Here is an 8,478-nt window from a genome sequence, read left to right as displayed (position 1 = left end):
TCCAAACATGTATGATTTTTTTTTCTTGTGTGGAACACAAAAGGAGGTGTTAGGCAGAATATTAAGGAGTAACAGCCTCAGTCACCACTCACTTTTATTGCATTATTTTTCCATACAATGAAAGTGAATGGTGACTGAGATTTAACCTTCTACCTAGCATTTTCTATTACGTTCCACAGAAGACAGAACATTATACAAGTCTGAAACAACATGATGGTGAGTAGATGATGACAGAATTTAAATTTTTGGGTGAACTAAGTGTCCAGATACTTTGTTGATGTCACTATACATTAGATATTGTGGCATGCAAAAAGTCTAAGGCATTTTTGCAGAGTGCCTGACATTCACAATAAAAGCAAGAAGAGGTGAATTTGACCCCCTCTTCTTTCGTGGCACTACTTGAGTGGATCTTTTCTTTTCTGTTAGCCAGGTTGACTTTAGATAGTTAATTATGTCCTCAGCTTTACAGGTTGTCAGACTCGTCCAAGCCTCTTATTGGAGACTTAGCTCCACAGGTCTGCAGCGATGCAGGACCTAAACCAGACGGATTGGGTGCAGCTGGGACTGGATTAGCTGAAGGGTCAGGGGCCTGAAGCTTGTCTTTTTTTGTAGGGCTCTGGAGTGTTTTGCCTGCATGGCTTGAGTTAATCTCCCACCCTCTGAGCCAGCACCCAGCAAGACCAGTATAGTTCAGACCCCCCCGACTCACCTGAGCCTACATGTAATCAAAGTGTTGAACAACACTGCTAACTTAAATACATTTTACTATAGTGTGAATAATAGCTCAGTTGTTTCAAAATGCCATAGCTGTTTATCACTATATTTTTTAATTAAACATTTTTGTTAATTTATTTTATTTTTAGTATTTACCATAAAATGACATGTTCGAGATTGAACAACTGAGATCCTTACCAACTGATTTTTGTGTCCGAAAAATTTAATTAAGTTAAATAATTAAAATTTAATTTAATTTAATTTAAAACATATTAATTTATTAAGTTTAACTACTTCATTATGAGTAGCTTGTTGCTTGGCAACCACAGTTTCAAAAAACAGTCCCCAACAACACTGTTTGTAATCTTATTTGCCTATTGTGTAACTCATCAACGTGCAAAGTTGGCAAAGTCTTCTCCACAAAAACTCAGCCATATCTTTCTGCTCTCTTATTATTATTAATGCAACATGTTGCTACATGCATCAGCTAAATCTCTTTAACCTCAAGTTTGTTCTGTAGTGAATATTCACGTTCAGGTGAGTCATATTCGTAGAACTCATCTATGTCAGTCGGTCAGGAAGAGATATTGACTTAGGGTGGTCACCCTAAACAAAATCAGACAGACAGGATGGTGTGTACTTACTAAAGTCTTGCATGAGCTATACTGTATATGTATTTTTTTGTTTTGCTGCGGTTTATTGGCTTTATGCGTGATCACATGCTGACAAAACTGTATAGGTGTAGGGCAAGTCTGATCGTTGCATGACTGTCCATATGACATATTTTCCTGACAAATGTTGTTTTAGAGTAAATCTCACATATATATAATGCAAAGCCAAGCTAATCATAAAGGAATTAGCTGAAAAGGTGAAACTTGTCTTCAGCACAACTAACATTTACAAAAAAGTTTTCTTTGTGTGGCTAAACCCTATTTAAGGGATTACAGTTGAAAGGCAACAAATGCAAAGCTCTGACTTTTCAAGTTGAATCTTGAGAGGCACATCAGATTCTTTTTTTATTTTTTCCACGAAACATATATGAGAGGAAAATGTTCCTCATCACTATGTTGACTGGTTGGTAGTTACATTACATGTGAGCCTAGGGTTTAGCACATTGAAAATCTGGTGATTCAAAATCTAATGTAAACCTTGGATTAAAAAAACTAAAATGTTATGACGTAAAATGAATAAGAAATATTTCAGATTCTACACCTTAAAGTGGAGTTAATGCCAGCTTAAGTGTATGTTGCAGTTAAAGCAAAAGAGGGACATAACAAATTCTAAAATATATGTTCATTTATTAATTTGAATTGACCAGAAAATGACACCACTATGTCAAAATGGCTGCTAATAATGTTAAAAGGTGCGTTCCAATCATCTTGCGTCCCTATGCAGTGTTCACTGCTCCCTACTCACTGAGCATGGGATATCTGTTGAAGTTCACTTCACTTGACAAAATTCGTTCATTTGGAATACCCTGCAACATCATCAAACACAGACAACGCTTGTGTCACGCTGATCACGAGTTTCAAGTAAGATGACACAATAAACTGGTGTACTGTAAATACATATAAATGTACAATAAATAACCTTATATCCATATATATAAATTTATATAATACATCCACATATATACTTATAAAATTATATAAATATATTGTTATATATTATAAAAATTATTACAATTAATTCATTTCTCCAGACTTGTTACCCTTAAGTTTAATGACTGTTGCTTATTAATATATATATATATATATATATATATATATATATATATATATATATATATATATATATATAAACTGTTATATAGTTATTTTAGAATATGTGTGTTATTTTAACAGTTATATGACCAATTTTCATGATAATGGATGTAACGGTCGCATCTCATGCACTTTGCATTCGAGCACAACCACATAGAAAGCACACCTGAGGTAAATTAAGATTAATTAAAATGACAGCGTCTCAAACTCCTTTTGTTTATTTGATTTAGCGTTTATTTTAGACAAACTACGTCAGCACTCTGCTGCTTCGCAATGACTGGTGGGTAAATTTCCCTCTCCACTTCCTGTGAAGTGATGTATCGATGTACACTTATTCCCTATGCTGTTTGGAGTGCCCTTCCAACTGAACATAAACATTCCCTTTGGATTGGAATCTCCCTTAAGATGGCTGAATACCATGTGAAATCCACTTCACAGCACCCTAACGGTCGACTGGAACGCACCTAGTGTGTTCTCCAAAAGTTTGTGTCATACCCAGAGGTGTTATACTTTGGATCTAATATCAATATCAATGGTTTACATTGCATACAGTAAGTGTAAGCCATTATATGATGTCACCAAAATGGTTTCAAGTCAAATGACAGGTTCCCATAATTTGGAAGTGTCTCCCCATCCAAAACTAACAATGCTAACTGATTCTCTCATCTCGCTAAGACAGAAGAGCAGGGCTTACACAAAAGCCACTGAAACAACAGCGAGCTAGGAGCTAACCTCCCCCAAAACACCAATGGGCCAACAGATATTCGCTTCAGTCAATGACAGGTAATGAATGAATAGTTGGCCCAGATGTGGCATTGATAGTGACTGAGATGACTTGATAAATGCCAAAAGCTCTTTGAAAGCAAGGGGTGGTGTGATATTAAGACTAAGTGGACAGGAGACATGAGGTATGCATTTCTCCGGGTGCGCTAAAGGTTGTGATTCACTGTGCTAACTGCACAGGTGATTGATGCGGCTTTCTCACCTCAAGCCCCCATGTGTAACTTTACAATCAGCACAGAAGTCACATCAAAGTGACGTCCCTCCCTAAAATCCCCATTTTCCTTTCTGGAATATTCAGCTTAAGCTAGTTGGAACATTTCTAGCTGGTCTAAGTTGATCAGATACCATACAAATAGGGATGGGATGATATGGTTATCTCACGATTAGGTTCGATATACGATGTGAGGTTCAAGATTCAATATTATCTCAATTCGATATGATAACATTTAAATTACAATATATGGCAGAAAATGTTGTTTAATTTTTTTTTAAATGCTTGCGCAAAATGTACATTATAATTTCTCATCAAAATAAAGTTCTTTATATGCACAATTTAAATGCTCAAAGTTTAAATAATAGAGTTTTTCATATACAGTACATTTCAATATAAGAAAAGATCACAAACAAATAAGCCTTCAAAAATAGTGGGCTACAGGCTGATCAGGTGCAGAACAAGCAATAGAACTGAACAGAACCTGTCCCGAAAAAGTATGTGAAAATGTTTAATTTTTTAATAATTTGTTTGTCTTGATTAAAATAATTACATTTTAACTTTTTAAAACTATAAAGATTCTACATTCTATCAATTATATTAGTTCTAGAAATTGTATATAGAATAATATGAGTCAATGTTTGAAATAATGTGTACAATTCACAAGTAATAACAAATTTACATTCATTTGTAAACAAGCACTATAATGGTACTGTCAATTTAAGAGTTTAACACACATTTCACAGACTCACAGAGGTGTTTTTCGGTTCATTCATTAACAAGATTTTTTTAGCACATTCTGTACTGTTAAAGGCTTTTTAGCACATCCGTACTATCCGTGTTTAAATCCATATCTTCAGAAGCAATATGATATGTGTGGGTGAGAAACAGAACAATATTTAAGTCTCCACTTTATCTTTCCCTTTCAGATGTGAAAGTAAAACCAAAAAGACACCACATGTGACTTTCAGATGTGAAAGTGAAGATTTAGAGTAAAAATTACTTACATTTTTATCTGTTTCTCACATACACCTATAATATTGCTTCTGAAGACATGGATTTATACAGTGGAGTCATATGGATTACTTTTACAGTATGTTTCTTTTATGTGATTTTTGGTGCTACAAAGTTGTGATCACCATTCACTTGCATTGTATGGACCTACAGAGCTGAGATATTCTTCTAAAAATCTTTGTTTCAGTAGTTCTTATGTAAATTTAATCTTGTATAGAAGAGGTAAACATATTTGGCTTGCAGACTCAACTCAAGTCCTGATTTAGGTTTAGACAAAGGACCTTTATGCAGCAATAGGGGGCTGTACCATTGATATTTCGCATCTAATCAGTCAGCTTATGGGGGCCGGCCTCACATAAGGCCCCAATCTGGGTGGAAGGTTTAGATTAAAGGACCTGTGTACAGCCGTAGGGAGTTGTACCATAGGTATACTGTCAGATCGGCTGGCTTGCGGAGGTAGCCCCACTCAATAGTCTACCCAGAGATGGGGAAATATGGTGCTTGAAAAGAACAGGAGGAGGTGGTGACGCCATCTCCTGTAATGCTCGTTGCAGCTGCTGAGAAGTGAAGACAAAGGGCTTCAGCGGAAGCATGGTAAAACGCTGCTGCGTCTGTAGAGTAAGTGGGAGCGGAGCTTAAAATATTGCTCCCGCAGTGGATTGAGTATTTGGGGGCATGGTAAAGGGGCTCATGTGGGAGCGCTGCTGTGTTTCCATTGCTGTAGATGTACATCTATAAATTTATGGAACTTAGGAATTGAAAGTGCCTGTGGAGAAAATAGAAATAACTCTGTGTACACAACTCTAAGGGAAGCGAAAGTTTAGTTAGGGAAGCTTAGCCGTTGTATTTATACACGCCTGCAAGGGAAGCCAAAGGTTAGTTAAGATAAACATGACAATTTCATTTGTATACGCCTTTAGGGGAAGCAAGTGGTTAGATAGGAATACATACTGTAACTTAATTACATTTGGCATGGGCGGGGCACTGCAGTGGCAGTGTCAGGTGGGTCACTGTTGCTGCGGTATCAAGTATGGCACATATTACTTTTTTTAATTTATCAACACCTGTAAGGAAAGCAAAGGTTAGTTTGTACTAACCTGTAGTGAGAGCAAATGGTTAGTTAGGAATATGTAAATGTATTACCTTTATACATGTCTGTAAGGGAAGCAAAAGGTTTGTTATGGAAAACATGTCAATTACGTTTATATGCAGCTTTAAGGAAAGCAAAATGTTAGTTAAAAATACAACTTTATTACATTTGTCATGGCGGGGCACTACTGCGGCAGTATCAAAATGCGAAAGGGGTGCTGCTGTGGCATTGTCGAGAGTATGCGGGTGATGCTGCGGCAGTATGGAGCATGGCACATTATCTGGTGGGGCACTGCAGCTGCAGGATCAAGTGGGGTACACGTGGTTTTATTAGATTTATGCACACCTGTGAAACAAAAGTTATTTTGAAGGTTATATCAAGCTGTATTTATTATGTGTTGGGCTCGTTTTAACCATGAGTGAAGAAAATGCCAATGCAAAGGTTAACAGGAAATGCTAAAAGGCTCTTAAGATTACTGCACCACCACTGCACTTGAATGGGAGCGCTCATACTGCATTCGAACGGGAGAACCTGTGGCCTAAATTGTGTAGGTTCACATTGCGTCCGAACGGAAGAGCCCACACTGCATTCGAATGGCAGGTGGCGTAGTGTAGAGAACCTTGCCGAATTGTGGTTGCGATATGTATATATATTTATGAGCTACACCCTAGACTTTTGATAAGAGGAAAACAGGCCCAAGAATGCGGTGCTTAGACAGTGCATTTGCGCAATTTGCAGTAATTACGCCGAAGTTGTGGCACCTGTACAGCACGTTTGCGCTACTTTGCGGTGTCAGGGGAGTTTTTCGTATGGCCCAAAAGACGCTGCAGTTGTGGCACCTGTTTAGGGATGTTTTGAGCCAATGGTAGGAGCACCGCAGTTAAATATCAGTAACATTTAGAAACTAAATTAATTATCATAAATTATAAATTATAAATTAATAACAGCATAAATTATCTAGGAATAAAGAGAGTTGCAGCTCTGCACTGCATACGGAAATGCAGGAGAAATGTGCTGGGAAATACATCTTAATAAACAATGTGAAAAAAACAGCATAAAATTATCTGAGAAATAAAAGAGCTTTGGCTCTGCACTGCATACAGAAATGCAGGAGAAATGGACTTGCGATCATTATTGACGGATTCACTTGTGGCCATTAACTCCTTAGGAGTATGACCGCCACCTGCCGTATGATATGCCTTTTGCATACGTAATGCATCGCATGGCGATAGGTTTGTGAGGAGGAAGTACTTCGCTCGATCCCCGGAGAATCAGAGCCCAGGCTCCGGCTGGGGCCATGTGTTCAGCTCCTCCAGCTTTCACACGGGGCTCCTCGAGCTCCGGTGCTTGAGGAGATTCTCAGGAGTTGTGAGAGAGTGAGAGGGAAACAGCTGGAGCACTGCAATTAAATAAAGAGAAACCACCTGTGCGCTAGAATGGGAATAAAACAATCAGGAGCATGGGAATGAATGGGGACAGTTATGATGAAAGGACCTGTGAAAGGCCTTATGAAACAGTAGCACTGGTATATGGTGAAGCACTGGCCAGTCTTGCGGAGGCAGCCTTGACGCAATTGGATCTTCTTCAGCGAGTAATGTTTAGAAAGTTAGAAAGGCAGAGTTGAAAAACCACCTACTGCATTAAAGTGGCAGCTGCCATATTATGATGTATGAAAATAGTGAGCTGCTGCGGCAGCTTCCGTTGAATAATGTTGTGATTGTGATAAAATGGCTTATCTGATGAGGAGGTTGAATGCTTCAAGCGGAGTAATTGGACATTGCATGGTTCTGTTTTGGATGGGCGGGGTCAATGCCTGAAAGACTGTCATGTCAGGAGAATTGGTATGGGAAGCAGGTAAGCAGCGGCTTATATACTCCTACTTGCGGGCTGTGAATTGTAGATTAAAATTAACATGCTCCTCTCGAACCTCTGTTAATTAACTCCATTTGTGTCCTGCTGAAGAAAGAAAGTCATACACATTTGGGATGGAATGAGGGTAAGTAAATGATGAGAGAATTTTCATTTTTAGTTGAACTATCCCTTTAATATTGTATAACCAACTGGTAGCTATTTTTTGCTGGTCTAAAATGGTCAACCAGATTGGACCAACTAATGACCATGTTAGGCCAGCTAGAAACCAGCTACCATGTTCTAAAACAAGCTTCACCAAATTAATCTAGTAAATCCCACTGGTAGCTGTGTTTTTGCTGCTCTGAGATGGTCAACTAATGAAATCTGCTAATTACCAGCTTGGGCTAGCTAATGACCATCTTAGACCAGCTAAAAACCAGCTACAATGTTCCAAAACACATTTACTAACTTAATCTTAATTCAGCAGGGTTATCCAATTGTATCTTTTGTAATGGTTCAATATTCAGAACAAAAACTCCTACACATAGCCATCAACACTGACTTCATGCTCAGTATGTATATCACAACATGGACTGTGTGCATTTGTGTGTATGGTGATATAATAAGATATAATTAATGGTCATTAGCTGATCTTTTAACCCAGTTCCCACCAGTAGGACAATGGGGCTGTTTTCAAAGCATAGCACGTCAGTTCTCTGAAGTGTCTCACTGATGGGAGAGGGGATGATATTGTCTGGAAAGACATGGATTAGACTGATCTATTGCCAGGGAATTTCTGCAGCGGATATATCCAGAAAAGCTCTGGCCAGCTGATAACTACCCTGTACATTTGTTGAATTACACATACCTGATAATAGTATTCTGAACTCGCTTTAATACAGAAGCTTATATGAAAAAAGGGCTGTTTTGGAAAATATGGTCACAATTATAAGATTATGATGTGGTTTTATGTATTTTAACAACTGTCCATCAATGTGACACTAGTATGCTTGTCATATCAGCGTGTACAATAATATCTCAAGTGACATCAG

Source organism: Myxocyprinus asiaticus, chromosome 47 (assembly GCF_019703515.2).
Source record: "Myxocyprinus asiaticus isolate MX2 ecotype Aquarium Trade chromosome 47, UBuf_Myxa_2, whole genome shotgun sequence".
Taxonomy (NCBI): domain Eukaryota; kingdom Metazoa; phylum Chordata; class Actinopteri; order Cypriniformes; family Catostomidae; genus Myxocyprinus; species Myxocyprinus asiaticus.
The sequence above is the reverse complement of the archived record's forward strand: the minus strand, read 5'-3'. Positions refer to the sequence as shown.